The sequence below is a fragment of the Rissa tridactyla genome, chromosome 4 (assembly GCF_028500815.1).
Source record: "Rissa tridactyla isolate bRisTri1 chromosome 4, bRisTri1.patW.cur.20221130, whole genome shotgun sequence".
Taxonomy (NCBI): Eukaryota; Metazoa; Chordata; class Aves; order Charadriiformes; family Laridae; genus Rissa; species Rissa tridactyla.
In genome coordinates, this window is record NC_071469.1 from 89,607,015 (window position 1) to 89,626,002 (window position 18,988).

At 46.2% G+C, this 18,988-nt stretch overlaps 1 long non-coding RNA gene across 1 annotated transcript; it reads right to left on the minus strand.

Annotated features, from left to right (window-relative positions):
• Positions 1-2,281: 2,281 nt before the first annotated feature.
• Positions 2,282-16,774, minus strand: LOC128908081 (uncharacterized). Its single transcript, XR_008465855.1, has 3 exons — positions 16,680-16,774; positions 6,861-6,974; positions 2,282-2,401 (listed from the first exon to the last, which is right to left on the minus strand). It is a non-coding gene; the product is annotated as an uncharacterized LOC128908081 (long non-coding RNA).
• Positions 16,775-18,988: the final 2,214 nt, after the last annotated feature.

Here is an 18,988-nt window from a genome sequence, read left to right on the forward strand (position 1 = left end):
CAAACCCCGAGCCAGAAGTGTAGGAAGCTTTTTGTTTCTTTGCAGGTTTTCATGCTGCTTTTCCTAGAGACAGTTTTGAGAAAGACTGTCAGAATATCTTCAACAAAATACTAAAGAAACACACTGGGAACTGTGAAAGCTCAGATTTGAATATAAATATGAGCTGACAAGCTGCTTCGTGTGGTATCATTAAACTTCACAGTTAGACTTTTTTTAAAAACCAAATTATCATGTAAAAATATGCCTGTAATGTTAAACTTGAGATGAAAACTGCTTATTTTTGTGTTTGGTGTAATAACTAGTAGAAGGAAAAGTTTCTGTGATTTAATGTTTAATAGGGTTTTGATTTATTTTTACATTTATAGCAGCTTAATTATGAATAATATTCATGATGCTGCAAACACACGGGGGTTATAAAACTGGGGAAAACCTGGATGATTTTGAGATTATTTCATACTCTGAGGTTTAAAACAACAGCTGAAGGCACACTCTAATGTCGCTGCCAGCCGGGAGGCAGCTGAGATTGCGGGAGGGCATCCCGAGCAAGAGGGAACAGCCCGCACCCAGGCCCATGCACAAATATAAGCACATTTAAAATAAGAAAAGGGACTTTGGGAGTTTTTCCTGGGCAGGCCGGTGTCAGAGGGACCTCGGTGACCGCTGGATGTCACTGTTAAGTCACACAAAGGCAGCCCCAAGCAGTGCCCCTGTGCCCCGGCTCCCCCCAACCCTCGCCCCGGGGCTGCCAGGGCTCTGCAGCCGCAAGGCTTGGGGACAAGAAAACCGCTCTTTTTCTTTGCTGTTTTTCCTCATTATTCTTTAGAGTGATGCCAAGTTCAAAGTGCTGAGGCAAAGCTATGCAGAGGCAGGGTGAAATTTAGGACAGCGGGAAAACAAAGCGGGATTTGGCTTGATCCTTTCTTTCAAACAAATCTCCGTCCCCAAATCACCGTAGCAGAGCGATGCCTAGGACGCGACTCTGTTTGGATATACAAGGTGTGGGGATTTGTAGGCGACTTGGTTTTGCTGCTATTTATGCCACAGGAGTGAAAAGGAAAAGCGCTGTAATTCATTGTCGCAAACAAACGGACTTAATACTAAATCGGAGCAATGAATCCTGCTGTGACCTGGGTGCAGTCCTCAGGACTTTTCTTCCCCGGTGCATAGATGTGTGGATAAGTTCCATATCTTAAACACACAGTCAATATTAAGCAGATGTTTAGGTAGCGTTCTCCTCAAGGAGGATAGAAATGGCTTTCTCCAGGTGTGTCCTATTTCTCTTTATTCACGGCTTTGACAACATGTCTGTTTTCTGTGCAAACTTTGGAGTGAGTGCCCTTCTCTGTATTTTTAATGCCAACGCCATGGAAAATGGGCTCATATTATCAAAGCCTCACTCCAGAGCAGGCCTGCTCGTCTGGCCATTTTTACTAGAAAGTGGCCTGTTTTTTCTTAATATGCCATCGCAAAAATTTCCTTTGAAAGAAGGCTTGTTCTTGAATTCACAATGGGCTATGACAAACTGTGAATTTCAAACAGGTCTGCATTTTGTTGCAGAAATTTCTTGCCTTTTTTCACACGAGCAAGTCGGCGTAGACGTTTGCCCCAGCCCCGTTATACCTCCCTGTCGGTGCTGTGGGGCCGGCTCCTGTGGCATTTCCACCGATGCTGACCCACGGGAACTCCCCGACGGCAAGGACTTTGCTGTCGTAAAACCGAGTTCAGCCTCCAACCCATCACATCTCGCTTTAAAATTCCCCTGCTCGGTGACACCTCGATGGCTGAGGACCGGTGTGTGATTACCCCATTCTGGCTATCCGTCTGATGCCTTGTAATGTTTTCCTCTTGCTTAATGCCCCACGAGGCTATTCAGAGGGAACTTGGAGCAGTAAGGGCTGGGTTCAGAGCCAAGGAAAGGGCAGGGTTTCTCTCACCTTTGGATAGCATCTTTGTGACAGTTCTCTGTCGTTGTATACTAGTTAGTACAGGGCGGTAATGACTCTCTGTGGCCCTTAGGTGCCACCTCAGAACAAACACAATAATTTAATCCTTTTGGGACCGGACTTATAACTGCTCAGTCTTTTATGATAGGCAAGGTCATGGTTTCTTTTCCTTTTTCCCCCCCTAACACCATTTTCCCATGACCTTGGCTGCACCATGCAGGAACAGAGATGGCATGAAGCACTCATCCTGCCACAACAGCTTTGCAGAGGCTGCAGAAACCCTTGTAAAACAGCCCATTCCTCCCAAAGCACAAGGTGTTGATAAGACAAACCTTTTCCTGGGACTTACTTACCCCTTCCTTTGAACTGTGAGTCCAAACTCGCTTCACTTATTCCCTTTGTTTCATGGATCCCAGTCAAAATTCTCACTTTTGTCTATTTGCTTTGATTGGTGTCAGCTGTAATAAAACATATCTGTGCTTCAACCTAAGGAGAACTTAGCAAGGTGTTTGAGGCTAACCAAAGTGTTTCATTCTCCCCAACGGCTGTCAGCTGAAGTAATGACAAAATAGATCTCCAGAAAGGAGGAAACACTCTCAAGACCTGAAATATGTTTTGAGTGCATGTATAAAAACACAAGGTATGAGAAGGGCTTAGATCACAGCTCATCTCGCTGTCATCTCACCAATTCCTTTTATCACAAGTCTCCTTCCCACTGCCCTGGTTCTGCTCCCCTGGTCCTTTCAGCGTTCTCTTTCTCCCTCTGATCTCTGACATCGCCATGAATAGTCCAGTCCATCATACCAAGGAAAAATATCATATCATCTTGTGCTAGTCAGACATTGAAAGCAGCAGAGTTACTAACGTACTGAGAAATGTCTCATTTTACATGTAGGATACGAGTATCTGATCCGGTACATTTTCCAGATTTGTGTGAGAAACTAGGGAGACATCAGCTGCAGTAATTGTTTCTGACTTCATCTGAATTTCACTCCGTTAAACCAAACTGAACGTGTGATGAACTGGGGAGTGAGCCGAGTTAATTGCACTGGCTGGCCTGCCTTGAAAAGCTGGATGAGGTGGGAAAGCAGGGCAGTTTGCTTGGGAGACACCAGGCAGGGAGCAGGCAAAGCCCCGTGCTCCGTGGGGTCAGAGGAGCGGGCAGTCACACCAGGAGAGCCAAGTGGGAGGAGCAGTTTCATGCTAAAAGAGCAGGCAGACATGGCAAGCAAGGGGGTCAAAGCTTCCCAGCAGATGAAGAGGTGATGGAGAACAGAAATGGCACCGTGTTTGTAAATAACTGGAAGCTGCATCATGATGAGAAAGGAGAAGACATAGGTAGTTGTGGTCACTAGCAGGAGATATTCAAGGGGAAGGCCAGGTCCCCCCATACAGAGAAAATAATGGAATAACAGAAAAGCACCGTCAATGGGAACCAGGCACAGAACAAAAGATATTCAGAATAGCCCAGTGATGGTAAAACATAAGCGAACCAAACTGAGAAAGGGCAGAAACACAAGAGTAGGAGAGATCAGAGCAATCATCTGGTCCAGCTTGCCACCACTGCAGGTGATCGTGAGCTCAATGTTCAATTCAGGGGGGTCCATGCAACGTCTACCCTGTACCTCCAGCTGTGAGTTCCCCCTCAGCATGTAACAAATGCAGACTTGCAGTGAAAGATGAAAAGACACGACTGTAAAGTACTGCAGACAAGGCAGGAAAGAGCACTTGTCTGGATGCTAACACTGTGCAACATCAGAAAGAGATTGCGCCGTTTTCTTAAGGAGTAGGCACGAGAACAAACCAGAACAAAATCCTGCCACCCTGGTCTGGGGGGCAACTTTCCTCTTGGCTCCAAATCTAGCACTCAGCTTGCTCCTGAGTGCCCAAAGACACACCAGCTGGGTTCCAGCTCGCCCATCACCTGTGCTGAGTGCAAACACTAAGAAAGATAAAGATGTTCTTCAAGGGAGGATTTTGTAGACTGGTATAAATCAAAGCAAAGGGGCTACAGAGCTGACTCTGGGGTGCCAAGATGAAAGCTGCTGAGAGTGTTAGAAGCATTCAGCGTGGGAATAACACAGCATGGGAAAGACAACCTAATAGTAGTAATTTTTATGAAGATAGCAGATTAACAATGGAGAGGAAATCAGATGCGGGAGTCTGTGTAGATGAAGACTATTCAGAGTCTATGCTATTGCTGCTGCAAAGGTTTGGGGAGGGACCTGCTGCCAGGTAGGTTTGAGCATATTACCCCTGGAGAGTGGGGAGAAAAGCTGTGGATCCTTTAAGCACTCAAATGCTTTCAGCCATACAATGTTTGGATTAGGATCCACTTGAGGGTGCAGAGTGCACACTTGCTCAGTTCAAAACCGGCAGAGATTTGCTGGTGCTTATTATAAGGTAAGAAGGCAAGAGGGAATGTCCTTATTGCTCAATCAGTTGCGCACGGGTAGAAGAAAAGAGGAGATCCTGAATGGGAAACGGAAATTATTATTATCTGGACAAAGCCATTCCTCCCAAAATGATAGTAATGGGGATAAGATATGTAGGGCTGCCAGCAGGAGGAAAACAGACCTTGATTTTGCATTAGGAGGTGGCAGGGGGGCAAGTGGGGGCAGCAACTGTGAAACATGACCCCCCGGGGTCGGGTGTTGAGGATCCCTCCTGGCACGATGCTGCAACGCCCATGGGGCTCCCAGCACTTGGTCCTGCTCGTTAGCGGCACACGGACCGCAGGGAGCTCCCAGCAGAGCTGCTGCACTGCACTGATTAGGGGGCAGGAGAGATTGATTCATGATGAATGAATAAATAGGTAAGATTAAAGCACGGCTAAATGGCAAGGAAGGGGGAAGAGCCTAGGAGTATTTGAAGGGTGTTAACAGAGAGAAGGGATAAATTAAGGTGGGACAAGGGGTTTTAGCTATAAGGAACAGGATGAAATTAAAAGGCAATACTCATATTTTATACGCGTGGGCTCACCTAAATAAGGGGGCAGCCCGGAATAGCTGCTCTTCACTCGCTTCCCGGAGGATACTTTGTGCTGCACAAAGACTGCTTTGAGCACTCTGGATGTGACGGTAGCCATGTGAAATAAGAGGCATTTCTACAGAATTGACAGTGCCCTTCACACTCACTTCAGCTTATTCCTCACTAGCCTCCCCGCGCAGACAACAAGTATTTGTCAATGTAACTTTCTTTTTGTAGTAGTGAGATTTAAGCCTGTGAAATAATCCCCTCATTGGATATGCAAAAGGAGCCACAATACTTGGCGGATGTGAAAGCAAATCGGATGAGAGAGAAAGGGATTAAAGCGAGAGATCCTAAGGAAGGTCAGCTCCCGGGGTGGCAGCCCCAGATTTACCACCCCGGAGCAGACCGTCCCCCAGAGCAGCCTCGTGCCCGCGCACGTGTGGGCACTGCCTACGCAACTGCCCACGGGCTGGGCAGCTGCCCCAGGAGAAGTTCGTGGCATTTCCCCCGGCATTCTTCCACCCTGGTGAGGTCTTCCCATGAGAGGACAATACACTTTTACAGGAGTCGCAGAGAACAATCTTGTAATGAATACACGGACTTAACTCCAATTCATCCATCTTAATAGGACTTATATCATTTTCCTTGATGGTTCTGATTTTCTATCCCATTAATAATAAAAAAGCTTCTCTGCTTATATATAACGCAATTCAACAGTAAGTCTCAAAGGAGGATCAAGATCACTTTGGCTTTCCATCAATTTGATACTGATGCCTCTCCAGTTAAATAACTCGAGTGCGAGAACAGTGAAAGGGACCGGAGATTCATCCCGGCAGACACAGCTTTGAACCTGAATTTCTCTGAAGACAACAGGAATCTTCCGACCGATGTTGGTAGACTTTGCGTCACCTCCCGCAGAGCGTATTGGGGAGATTAAAGCCTCTGTTTTCACCTGGTGGGAATCAGTTTGACTTTGGTGGAGCGAGGCTGATCTCGACTGCCTGAGAATTGGGCCCAGAAGACACCACGTGAAGGGTCTGCGATCATTTTTCTGACGCACACGTTTCAAAATGGTGTCTGGAAAAGGGCTTGTTAGTCAGTGTTTGCCGAACGGAATACTTCATGGCAGCACTAATTAAAATAAATGAAACTTGACTTTTCAAGATGACGGTTTTTTATAGCAAAGTACAGTAGTTTGGAAACATCTTTAATTTAATTGCAAAATACTTTCTCTGGTTATTTACTTAAAATTGTCTCCCATTGCCGAGCTGCACCAGTATTTCTGGATGCACACTCTTGATTTCGACATTTTACATTACATTATCAAGTTAATCTACCCAAATCGTTAACCCCCAGCAGGAAAGATTTTTAATTATGTAGATTCACCAAGTGTTTTTCAATAACTGTTTTATTTCTATGAGTTCAACCATAACGTACTGTGGGGAGAGGAAGGGCATCGTCCTACGCTTGATTTCATTGAACCAGCATCTTGTAGGAGGCCTCTGAACACGCAGCAAGTTTCAGCAAATATATCTTATCCACAACAGAAAACAGCTAATGCCCCGGAGAATCCCTGCCCTCCTGGAAAGGAGTACTGATGGGAACTTCAGCAAGTAGGGGAGTAATTTAGACCAAGCTGAGCTTGTTTTTTTCCATCTAACACAAGCCAGTTTTATTTCAGTGTATCTCAGTTCTGATTTACATCTCGAGACTGAATCAGGCTGAAGCTAACAAAAAAGTGGTCACGAGCTTATAGCCACGGTTAGTCCTGCTCTTACGTGGGTTAGAAACCGCATCAAAGTGGAAAACAACATCTCATCCCATTTCTTAACATCATGGGGAAACCAAAGCTCTGGGAAGAGGATGGAGGGAGGGCACTGCATTGACTTTTAATAATTAGCAGTACTAATAAATGTTGGTTTGAACCCTTACCCCACGCCTTACCTCTCTCGTACGGCCCCCCATGGTGGGCACGGAGGGTGGGAGCCTTGCTCGGGGTGCCAGCGGGGACTCAGCTGCTCTCTCTGGGCTTGGAGTGACGCCGGGAAAGGCTTCTCGCTGGGGGACAAAAATTTCAGTATCATAAATGCTGGAAAAATCAGTGAGTCACAACTGGCAGAAGTCCATAAAATTGTGCTGATTTACTCATCCGAATCACTATCAAGAGCTGAGCAGCAGTTGAGAGGAAACAATTGCACAGAAGTGTGGTGTTCTCTCTATTAATGTCATTGGTGGGGTCAGGAGGAAGGATTCATGCCATCAAATGTACTGCATATACAGGATGATAAATGATGACAATAAACCTACAGGAAGGGAAACATTTGAAGTGCCAGGGTTTGTCTTCCAAAAACGATGATACCAAATTCTTCTGACTTGTGCAGCCAAGCCCCAAACAAAAAACAGAAATGAAGCGCTTCAGAAAGCTGAGTGCATTTTAATTGAATCTGGGAGAAGTGTCCTGTTCCTGGAGGCTCAGAGTGATGAAGACATCAAAGCACAACTGGGAGAAGCGAAGCATTTTGTGGGCAACTGACTTCACAACTTTGAGAGTGCCAGAGTACTGAAGTGATTCCCTCTAGAGGAGACCATTATGTGGAAGTCCCAAAAATGTATTGGCAGGCATCTTAGTATTAAATACAGCGTAATATGTCACCAAAGCTTATGCAAGCACCCCTCTGGTTTTCTGGTACCTGCCTCACCATGTCTCTCTCCCTTCTGTCCTTACCGAGAGGTGCTCCTTGGGAAGGCAGATGGGGAAGGACTAAACAACTGATAGCTCAGACCTGAAGGAACAAGTCTGACTCTTTTTGCAGGTACCTATGGCCAGTACGGTACAGTATAGATCACAAGTTATGTCTCTGAATGCAGTGAGTCAGTGCAAAACCAGCAATTAGGCATTTCCCTCTGAAAAAGCTTGCATGCTCTGTCTTCTGTAGTGTTCCAGATCCATAAAAACCCAAGTTTATAAAAAGTTTACCGATTAACTGCAGCTCAGTTGCTACAGTTCATATTTCTACATTGAAGTACGGGGTGCAGTCAACGGTGGGAACCACGGAGTAGTTTTACAAGTGGTTGGAAGCTTCCTCCATGGCTACTTTTGTCAAAGAAAGTTCATTTCAAGTTTTCTTTTCTTTATTCTTGTACCTGAAGCCCATGAAATCTCCAATCTGTCAGCCTGTGTGATGTTTCACCCAGTGTTGCACATTGCTGTATCAAAGTTAGTAACAGCATCTCTATCTACTGATACAGACATCATTATTTATTTGCCCTGTGCTGCACTCAGAAGTCCCAGGTGCAATCAGAGTTATCGTCAGGTCTGTACCTAATTTAAACGTCAGTCTAGTATCAGACAAGCCACTGTACTGCCAGTATAAATATGTGCTCTCTGATCATGGGAACGCACTTGCAACCAGCAGCCCTTCAACACATTTCTTTCTTGCCTCACATCTTTCTTGCATTTCAGATTGGCCGGGTTCTTACCAAAGACAAATTAGACAGCACGGAGAAGAAACATGCTGTCTCTGTCCTCTTGGCTTTTGTTACCCGCCTGTTGCTATCCCCAGAGCTGTGGATGCTGGCTACTGCCAGCAGACATGTGGCTATTGAACACAGGAATGAAAAAGGGAGAGAGAACAACAAAACACAGTTGCTTCATTGCAGGACCCACTAAGCGCAATGGCCGAGGACATGTTGTCCCTCTTGGGTTGTGGCAGAGACGTGCTGAAGCATCCATGAGCTCTCCTCCTGGGAGATCTCCGGAGAGAGCATGGTCTAGCCATGGCAATATGTCATCGTATGTCTGCATCTGGGAAGACAACATCCAATTGAGAGAACACAAAAAAACGCAATGTATGCGGCAACTATCCCTGATAATTTGGCCTGACACTCCTGAGGGCCTTTATGGAGATGAGTGGATGCTTTCAGGAGCTGCTGGGTGTATGAGCTTTACAACAGGGTCAGCAGGAATGGAGAGAGATCAAGACCTCAAGAAAGGAGCGGTTGCTTGGATGTACTTTGTGTATTGCTTGACGTAAATGAGGTTAAGAATGTGTATCTAATGGCAAAAAAAAAAAAAAAAAGGAAAAAAGCAAAAAAGCTTGAACCCATTATCCTTTTGAACTGGCATAAATCAGGAATAGCTTGGAAATCAACAGCCCAAATCTTCAGCTATTACCAATCTTCCTGGGGTTTAAATGAAGTTGAGAGAGCTCTGCTAGTTTACAGGAGCTGAGGATACGGCCTGATGGAATTACACAAGCATGAATATACTGTAAGCCAAAAGAGAATTAGACCCGTTATTTTTAAAAAAGCAAAGCTTGATTAAGGATGTTCAGTATAGGTTTAGAAAAAAGAGCACTGTTGCGCCTCACTAACTTCGCTGTTCTCTTGAAACATGACTACCAGGGAGATACTACACTGCACTGGGATTTTCTAAAAAACCAATCAAGGAAGTGTGGTTTCAGGGAGGTGGGGGGAACAGCACTTTCGTCAGTGCTAATTGCAGGCGTTAATGGGAGCCCTAGCACAGCTAACTGGCTGGTACTCTGCGGAAGTTGGAAGCACAAGTGCACTTCACTTTGTGGGTGCAGACATACAGGGATAATTTCACTTGCAGGACGGAGAGGCAGGATCCGAGCTCGAGAGGAGACGTGCTGATCACTCCCGACACAATCTGTCAGAGGTTCAAGAGCTGCAATGAATAGAGAGGGGGGTTCGGAAGGCATTTCTTAAGATTTAAACAGAATTAATGTCGACGACTTTCAGGCTTGGGTCTAACATTTGTGAAATACGGAGCAAGAGCATTATTATTTTTAAATGTATTGCATAAAACACAAAGACTAAGTTCTCATCAGGGGTGCATCAGCAGATATTTAACAGTAAAACCCAATGGTGGCATTGCAAATTGAGCATGCATTGTCAAAAAAGCTGGGTTTGTCCCCATAAAAAAACCCCATAACATTAAAAACTATGGAAGACGGCAGCCTGCTGAGACTTGGGTCTGGACCTGCCAGCGGCCACCACCAGCAGCCACGTGCAGGGACTCTTACAGGAGAGTCACTGGGATGGGCTGGGTCAGGTAAATTCAATGAAGGTTCACTGTTAGTGCTCACGTCCCTACCGAGAGGAGGCACCAAGCATGTCCTACACCAGCGCTTTACTTCAAAAGCTTTGGAGTTATTTTCTTAGTTATATCCCGCATCAGAGAGCTTCACAGATCTACTTCACACCGTCCAAAGTGCTGCTGTGTTATCAGAGATATTTGACCAGTTCAAGTTGATTCATTTTGGGGGTTTTTGGATGTTTTTGTCTTTTGTTTCAGTGGTGTTTTTTGGATCTTTTTGTCTTTTGTTTCACACTAAATATTGGACAAATAAGACCAATGCCGAATTTGACCACTGACATTAGCAGGACCTCTATTTCAATTCCCCTTTTTAGCAGCATAATGCAAACAGATCGAACAGCCTTTTAGATACGGTATTTTACATGACTTACCGCATCTCCTCTTATTCTTGTTTCTATCAAATCATCTTTAATATCGAAAGATTCTCCTACGATGGAAAAGTTCATTAGAGGCCAATGCCTCGTTGCACCCTTGCGTCCGCCTTCCCCTCGGCTGACGCAGCTCCTCCGGGTGCTACGTGCTCTGTCTCCCTTCATCATTTCTAGATATGGAAAACACAGTCAGAATATCACAGGTCCCCGTCTCGGGGAAGTCAAGCACTGCAGCTGCCAGGGATTTCAGCTAACACCGCAGAGCTCCTGAAAAGTCAAGTGTCTCCAGGAGGGGCAGACATCTCCTGCCATCCCTACCGCAACGCACCCAGATTTTTTCCCCTCTGTTGAGGTTAACTGTTGCTGTCCCTCTGCACAACTGGTTTGCTCAAAAGAAAGCCAGAACTTGAAGGTGTTTGTACTTTCCCACCCTTTCAAAGGAGGCGGGGGGAAAGAAAAAGGCTTAATATAGCCTGAGAAACAAAGACAACAGCATGGGTAAGTAAGAAAGCACAGGTGTAATTTCTGGGCACAGTAAGAAGTCTTTTAAAAGCTCTTAAATGAGTAGTGTGTACATGTTTACCACTACTGCAGCTGACATATAACCACGGGAGCCCTGCACTACAGGGATAAAATGAGAACTTGTGGAGGGCTATTGAGCACCGGGAATTTTCACAGTGAGGCAGAACAAAATTATTTAGCACTAGGGGGTTCTCTAATTTTGGCACACTGGGAAAATAAAGCAGTGCCTTTGTCCAGGACTAATATTTGCTCGCCAATGGCCAAACCCATCTGCTGCCATTCTCAGCTGTGACCTGGGATACGAAAGCTAACATTTCTCATGTGGGCTGTTCAAAAAATATGCAGAGATATCCACCCAAGGCTTACTGAAGGCCTTTTTTTATTCTATTTTGGTTGCTTTGCCTACCTAACTTCTCTTAATTGTCCCAGGGCTTATGCTTTGGCATATATTTAAAAATGTAAACAGATTTTCAAGGCTAGCTTTGAGCCTCTGGGAGCCTCCAGTGTTATAAACAACTGAGCTGGTGAAACACTTGAAACGTTTGCTGTGAGAGAAGATGAAAACCCCCCTGAGATGCGAGCAGCTTCGGCCGTGAGCGCAAGGCCATCGCGCCTCACAGCCCGGGTTTCGCTGCACTTGCTCGTGAATGACGGTCATGCAACGACTTTGCAGCCAAGCGCAGGTTTCGTGGAGGACAGAGCCCCCGTCGCTCATCCAAGTTGCCCATCTGGCTAAAAGCTACGGACCCACCACGTGCGTTTTGCAGCGGGTTAGGACTCGTGCCCGACACTTTGTAGGGCTTCACCCTGCAACCACTGAGGCTGCTGCCAGCAGCACCATTGATCTGAACGGCCGCAGCAAGACGCCTCGCAGGACGATCCCATTTTGATGGCTGAAATTACACTATCTACAGCCATTAAGTACCTTTTTCTCCTCATTAAATTTTGATCATTTTCTCTGATAAAATATGGCTTTGGAAGATTGCTGTTCCAGGTTCCAGCTTTTGCCTTGCTCCTGAGGCTGAGGTTTTAAAGGTGCGATCCTGTAAATTACTCCCCGAGTAAGGATTTTTTATGCAAATAGTCCTGTTAACTTTACACAAGAAAGAGTTTGCTGGATCACGCCATTATCCCTAGGCTTACAACGGAAACACAACTGACCTTTAGCTGTAATGAGCACCAGTAAAAAAATAAGTGTGACAAAATTGCCTGGATCTTTGCAAGCTGATACAAGCTGTGCCATGTGCTGGTAGGGGACAGATCTCCGAACAGGCTGTAGGAGTTAAGTCATTTCACGGTGTTAGATAACAGCTAATTGACAGCAGATATAATGCGTGTTGATAACCAAATGTAATTCGGGAGCTAAGAATGAAAAAGCCCAAATATCTGCTAAACCAAGCTCTGTATAGGAGTTATTATAGGAACGTTCCCAAAGCTTTTGCAGCTGCAGAAAAAAAAAAAAAAAGAAAAAAAAAAAGAAAAAGCAACGCTGCGATGTAATACAAAAGAAAGAGGGATCAAAACAGATGGAGCAGTTGGTATGTAAGGCGCCAGCGCGATTGCACCTAAAGCGTGGCATGTTGAGCGCTGCGATCGCTGCGCAATGTAAATATGCAGCAGGCTAGGAGAAATGCAGCTGAGCACAAGCGTTATGGCACTGTGCTCATGAGATTGTAGGCAGGATGAACTACCTGGGCGAACTCGCCTATGAAAACAGGGCGGAAACATCTCTGCTATTACATCAAATTAAAAGCAGCTGTCTGGCGGTGAGGGGCAATGAGCCAAATGGCCTCCGGCAGCCAGGCAGGTTACCGGCGCTGAAGGAAAAAGTGCAATCTATGGGTGGGTTGTCAGACCAATGGGTCTTAGCCCAAACCTTGGCATCATTTACCTCGTAGCGCTTTCCCTCCCCTTTTAGTCCAAGAAGGCTGTGAGAAAGGCCCACCATAGCTCAACCCACAGCGCCGACCAAACAGCGTCCCTGACACCGGCTTGCCACGGCTCCCTCTCCCCTGGGGTAACCAAGCATCAGCATCATTAATGCAAACACTTGCCATCACTCTGCAGCTAAGAGAAAAACAGGTCAGCAGCATTGCCGCCACTCCACACTTCCCTTTGCTTCATTTCCACTCCATTTCTCCTCCCTGCTCGTGCCTGCCCGTGACCCCGCTCCGTCATTCACCGAGTGCCTCTTCTTCATTTTTCTTGCACTGCTCTCGCTCTACCTTCCCTTCATCTCCTCTTTGTCCTTTGCCGCCCCATTATACAAGTGGCTTTTTTTTTCTTCATTTCCTTGCTTTTAGCTTTTCTCCCTGTCGTCTTTCTTTCCTTCCACTCTCTGATGGCATTTCTGATGCCTTCCCCTTGCCTCTCTTTTTATTGCCCAGCTGCATCGTCTATTGTATTACTTGCCATTATCTCCAAATATATTTTGATATATTTTCCCCCTTTCTCCAGTCCGGTGTTTTGTTCCCTTTAAGGCACCAGAAAGCACTAAAGGTTAGAGGGGGAAACTGAAAAGCATTCCAGTAGTTTTCCATCAGCCTGTGTATAAAGCACTTCTTTTTCCACTTGATGAGAAAGCAGTAATCAGTTTCCCCCTGCATCAAGCTCTTTTACACAAAGAGGTTGCTGCAAAAAGAAACGAAATAGATTTCTAACTGGTCTCCCCCTTATCTCTGTCTCTGAGCCCGGTGAACCCGCAGCCGTTTCCTTTGCTGCGGCTGCTGCTGCCGCGTGGAGCAGACCCAAGGTCGAGGGGGATGAGCAGCATCGCGGCTCGTCGGTGCGGGTGCCCAGCTGGTCTCGGCGGGGCTGGTGGCTTGGGCACTGGGATTTATTGCCCACCTGGAAAACTTAAAGCCTTGGCGCCGTAGCAGGGAAAGGAGATCTCTGACTTTGCAACAGCTGAAATGGCAGCAGAGTGGAAGATAAGGGAGGACATGCTTCAGGAGGACATGATTCAGTACTAAAATTAAGCTTCGATCTTCAGACAAAACATCACCCCGTCCCTTAGGTACCCACTCTCCTACCTGTAACCACGGGGGTCCAAAAATGGCAATATGTGTGCAGAGAATCAGTCCGCTTTAAGGCGGTAGGAACTGAAATGGAGTTTCCAGTCTGTTAAATACAACGTGCTGCCCTCCTCAGCATTGCCTTTACCAGAAGAAATCAGAGCACCATCTGGAGACCACTTGCTGCTCCTAACGTGTGTGCTATCGGCTCCCTTACCCTTCTGCGTCAGCAGCCACGGACCAGCTGGGCCAAATTGCCCCCGGCAGAGCCCTTCCTTGCACCACGGAGCCCCTGATTCGGTGGGGCCGGCTCTGTCAGAGCCCACAGATTTGCCCCAGACCAGCGTGCCCCACCCTGGCCCCCCCTGAGGGGCCAGGACCAGAGACTACCCCGGTGTGGCTCTTCCCGTAGCCCCTATAATAAATGTGTCAGAGCCCCAGGGCTGGCCAGTCGCACGTTTCCCCTTCACCACCAGCCGCCCCACGCGGTGAGGAGGTGCGTGGGCCGCGGTGGCCCCCAGCGAGCCGGGCACTGCGTCAGCGCCGTAAGCATTTCTGCAAGTTTAGGAGATGAAACAAAATGCAATCCTGAAATTATGCCTAATAAAGCGGAGGGAAAATGAGAACATACAGCCAGAAGGTGAAAGCCCCATTATGAAAAATTTGGTCTCCTGTTTTTCTTTAAAATATAATTTCAGTCAAATGGATCTTATTTGCACAGTTACATTTGTCATTCTGTCTCTTTTCTGCAACCGCACAATACTTTTAGCTCTGATGAGGAAATATTGTAACCGCTTTTGTCTCATTCTCTACCTTTGCTACGGTTTTCTGCTTTCTTCCCCATCACCAGAAAAAAAAATAATAAAAAAAAACACGAGTCCCTCATCGAAGGCACAGTACCAGAGGTTTAACACTGACAGTGTGCTTTGTCACTTTGGCTCTGGAAAAGGCTTACAAAAGCTTTATTAACAGGCTCATTAGCACGGCCTGATTTACTTCTGCAGACTTTACTCTTTTACTAGTTTCCAGGAGCATCAGCATCAGTTGCAGGGCTAATGAATTCACTCAGATTTGCATGCTAATGAAGCTCCCATGACTCTCTGTGCTCTCTACTTCAAATCGATCTTTGCTGTTGCTTGAGGAATATTAATAGAAATAAAAGTAAAGGGGAGCACCAGGCGTTTCAGTTGGACTTGCTGTAATCCAAGGCTTCTGTGCAATTCATATTTCATACATTACACTGTTTCAGATCTTATTTCTTTCATGCCTTATTGACTCTAACTGTACAGGAGACATCACCTTTAGGAAATTCCTAGTATAGCGGTTGGCCAGAAGCTCAAGGGACTACTTACCTAAAATCGTACTTGAGCTCTCAATAAATAGGTCAGTCACCTAAAAGCGCTTCCATGCAGCAATGCAGTTCCACGTATTTTCCCCCAAACGTATGAATTTCGTTTCCCTTTGGCAGAAACAGAAAACCTTCTAACTGAAGTTGCCTCTGCTGCCTGTGCAGTGCATCACACGAAAATGGGGTGAGAAAGCTCTCCTTAACCAGACCTTAAACTCAGCCGGGGTGAGAGACCCGGTCCAGGGGCCTCTCTGGCCCCAGAGAGGGGCTGCAGCCATGCAGGGAGCAGAGACATCTCGGGGATGCGAGCGCAGGTACCCTCTTGCAGCGTCCAGGGTGCCAGTACCAAGCTTATTCCTCAGCTTCTGCAAACCCTTGGGAACCATCTTCCCCGACCTATCAATTCATTGCACTGCAGCTGCCAATATTTAAATTAATGTATTTTTATTAACCTGGAGCATAACGTTTGCCATTTCATAGGCTGAAAATTCAGTTTGTGCCTGAATGCCTTTTTAGCAGGGACTGCTTTGTCTTGGGCCATTGTAAGAAACGCAAAAGGAATTTGGAAGTGCAAGGGAGGATTCAGAGCCCCACATCCTCTGCTCTGCTAGCTCTGTAAGCTACCTACCATGTAGGATCAAGCTAACAGACCCAATCAAAACAAAGAGATAAGTGATGCGTCTCTGTTAATTGGAGATGTTACTCTTTCAGCCCCTCTTTAATTTTAGCAATGATGAATGCTGGTCGATGACTGAAGCCCTAGAAAGAAATCCCATTGCACAATCTTGTTTTCACAAGAATATTTTTGGCTTCTGAAAGTGCACTTAACACGTCCAAATTAATGGAAAAGAGGATTCTTCACTGAGCAGCCTCCCGTGCCTGCTCTTCTTAATTTGATACAATAGCAGAGCGTACATTGAGATTAAAATGCTCTTTTGGATGCTCAATTGCAAGAAATCATTCAGCAAAAACCGGGGCACCATTTTCACGATCTATCTTGCGAGTGAGGATAAATCAAACGGCTCCATTTTGCTTGCTGCAAAAATAACACAATCCCTACATACTTTTTGTTTTTCCCTTTTTTTTTTTCTTTTTCCCAAACAGAAGTAAAGAAAATTAAATAAAATGAAAAGCAAGCTGTGGACTAATTATCCTTTTCTAAATGACTTCATATTGTAAAATAGCCTATTGAATGCATAATGAGCGTCATTACCACCAACTGCTTGCAAGTGGAGGAAAGCAGAGCGGTCATCCCATCATTATCAGCACTTGTTTCGTGAGAGATGCAGAGTGCCAAGGTGAAGCGGATGCTTCAAGCCCCGGCCACCGAAAAAGCAAGCCAAGCTGACAGCCTCGAACTTTCATTTACATTCAGTAGCACCTCACCCTGCCTCCAACTCCAGTCCCTCGCTGTCCTCTAACGGGTTTTGAGGGCTCCCAGATGCTGGTTGCAGCAAAGACAGGCAATTAGGGGATTGGCAGCTCTTCCCCCAGCTTCCCAGCAGCGAGAAGGAAATGAAGGGCTGGGCTGTATCTTCTGCTGTGGGAGGTTTGAAGGGGAAATGTGCCTTAGGGGACTCACCAGGGTGGAGGTGAGGATTCCCACCCACGACCCGGTGAGCATTTTTCAGTATTTATAGCAGCATTCCCTGCAAAGTGGAATGATTTCCCGGGAGAGGCTGAAGGAGCCCAGCCTAAAGCCCTTTTCTCCTCCCAGGCCCCATCCGGGCAGCTCCCACAGGCTGTGAGTGACCGTCCCCACTTTCACCGAGACCCTCCTCTGCCCGACACACACACGCTGCTGGCACTGACCTCGCTGCAGACAAAATTCCCGTTTCCCTTCCTTTCCCATCTTTCCAGCCAAACAGAAACAAATGCCAAGCATGAAGCCCATGCGTTACGCTTTCATAGAGATGAAAATACTCAGAGAGATTAAAATACTCCTCCTAAGTCAGGAATGTTCCTAAATTGTACACGCTGGATAGTTTCCCTGCTTTCAAGCGTTTGCAAGTCGCGGTTGCTCTGCCCTCGCAGGGGCTGTGCGGAGGCGCGTGGCCACCGGAGACGACCGCTCGCGTTGTCTTCCTTCCAGTCCCATCCTCGATTTAGCAAATCCGCCTGATGCCCTAAGGCTGAGAGGTCATTTGTAACAGTTTGGCCTGGATCACCCTGAATGAAAACATCCAATCAAGCCCTAATTGTGACAAATTATATTAGTCTGTATTTGTGCAACTTGCATTGCAGCAACTTAATTCGGGCTGTGCTTAGGTCGTGGAAACCAGGCGAGGCTAAAGAGGTCCCTTCCATGTGCAGGGAGGTGTGTGTAGGAGACGTGAGCTTCCCCGCTGGCTCCATCCTGCTCGACCATGAGCATCTTCTCATCCCACAGCGCCTACGTGCTGTCGTCCAGCACTGCCTAAGGCTTTTGATAAATTAAGCAGGTTAATCCCACTCCATGTTCAATGCTGGCTGAAAGTCCCGAGAAGAAAGAACATCTGGCCTGGGATACAGAAAAACGTTAAAATGAGGTGCAAGAAAGAGGAACGTGATGGGATTGCGTATCGTTGCCCCGCTATTCCCCATCCCTATGGGGAAGGTTCGCTGGACCTTCAAATGCTTCTTTCCAGCCCAAGATGTGACAGTGAAGCTAAAGAAAAAAAAAAAAGGCAAGAAATCCTAAAATTAATTTTCCTACATGACATATTTTAAAGGGCACTGTCAATTGGCTTTATAATTACATTTCTAAATCACTGGAAGATTACATTGAAGGGTGAACTTTACAAAACCTGAATATTTTTATTTTTTTTAAATTGAAAACCTTTTTGGGGATTTAAATACAATCTTTTGGTGCTGTAACCCCATGTAACAGCAAAAGTAAGGAAACGGCTAGAATATGCTACCCTTGTTCCTGCTCATTTGTACCTCTCATTTCCCACTGAGGCCGCTAAACCTTGTGGGATTCAGCGGCTCCTTCTCTAGGGATGAGCAGCACGGTTAATCACAAGTGCTCAGGTTCTCCCCAAAATTATGACACTGCCCTCATTCCTCAGGATTGTGAGAAAAGGCTTGAAGTGTTAACATTTGAGGCGAGAGGTTTATTCTGCTATCCGGCTTTTGAGCCTCCCAGATATCCCCACTTCATGCCTCCAGGCTTTTCTGTGCAATGAGGAAACCTCGAAGTATCTTAACTGAGAGCTGAGCTTCTCCCCTTATCAAATTGCTCCAGCTCTGAGTGAGAAACTGGGTGTCAAGAGACTGAGCAGAGATATCTCCAGGTCTGCCCTTTGGGGAAAAATTTGTTCTGGAAACATTGAAATGAGCCGAAGGGATGAGATCCTGCATGGGTGGGCACCCTCCCAGTGTCGGCATTAAATTTTAACATCACCACTCTACATCGAAATCAGGCTGCTTCCACTTGAGCTCCCATCGATGGGAGGTGAAATCCGGTTTAACCAGTTAACTTTTCCGTGTGAGCAAACTCACTGCCTGCTCTTAACAAGGCAGAAAAAATAAAAGCACAAAGCAGCTCGACTTTGCAGTGGTCGGTCTTGCCAAATGCACGTAGGAAATGATGGAGCTCCCCGTGCTCATCCACTACAGGAATCTATATTAGGTTTTACAAAGTCTTACAAGCACAATAAGCTAATGCAGTCTCTCAGCGCAGGTAAGATTTATTTCTCCTTCTCTAATATATA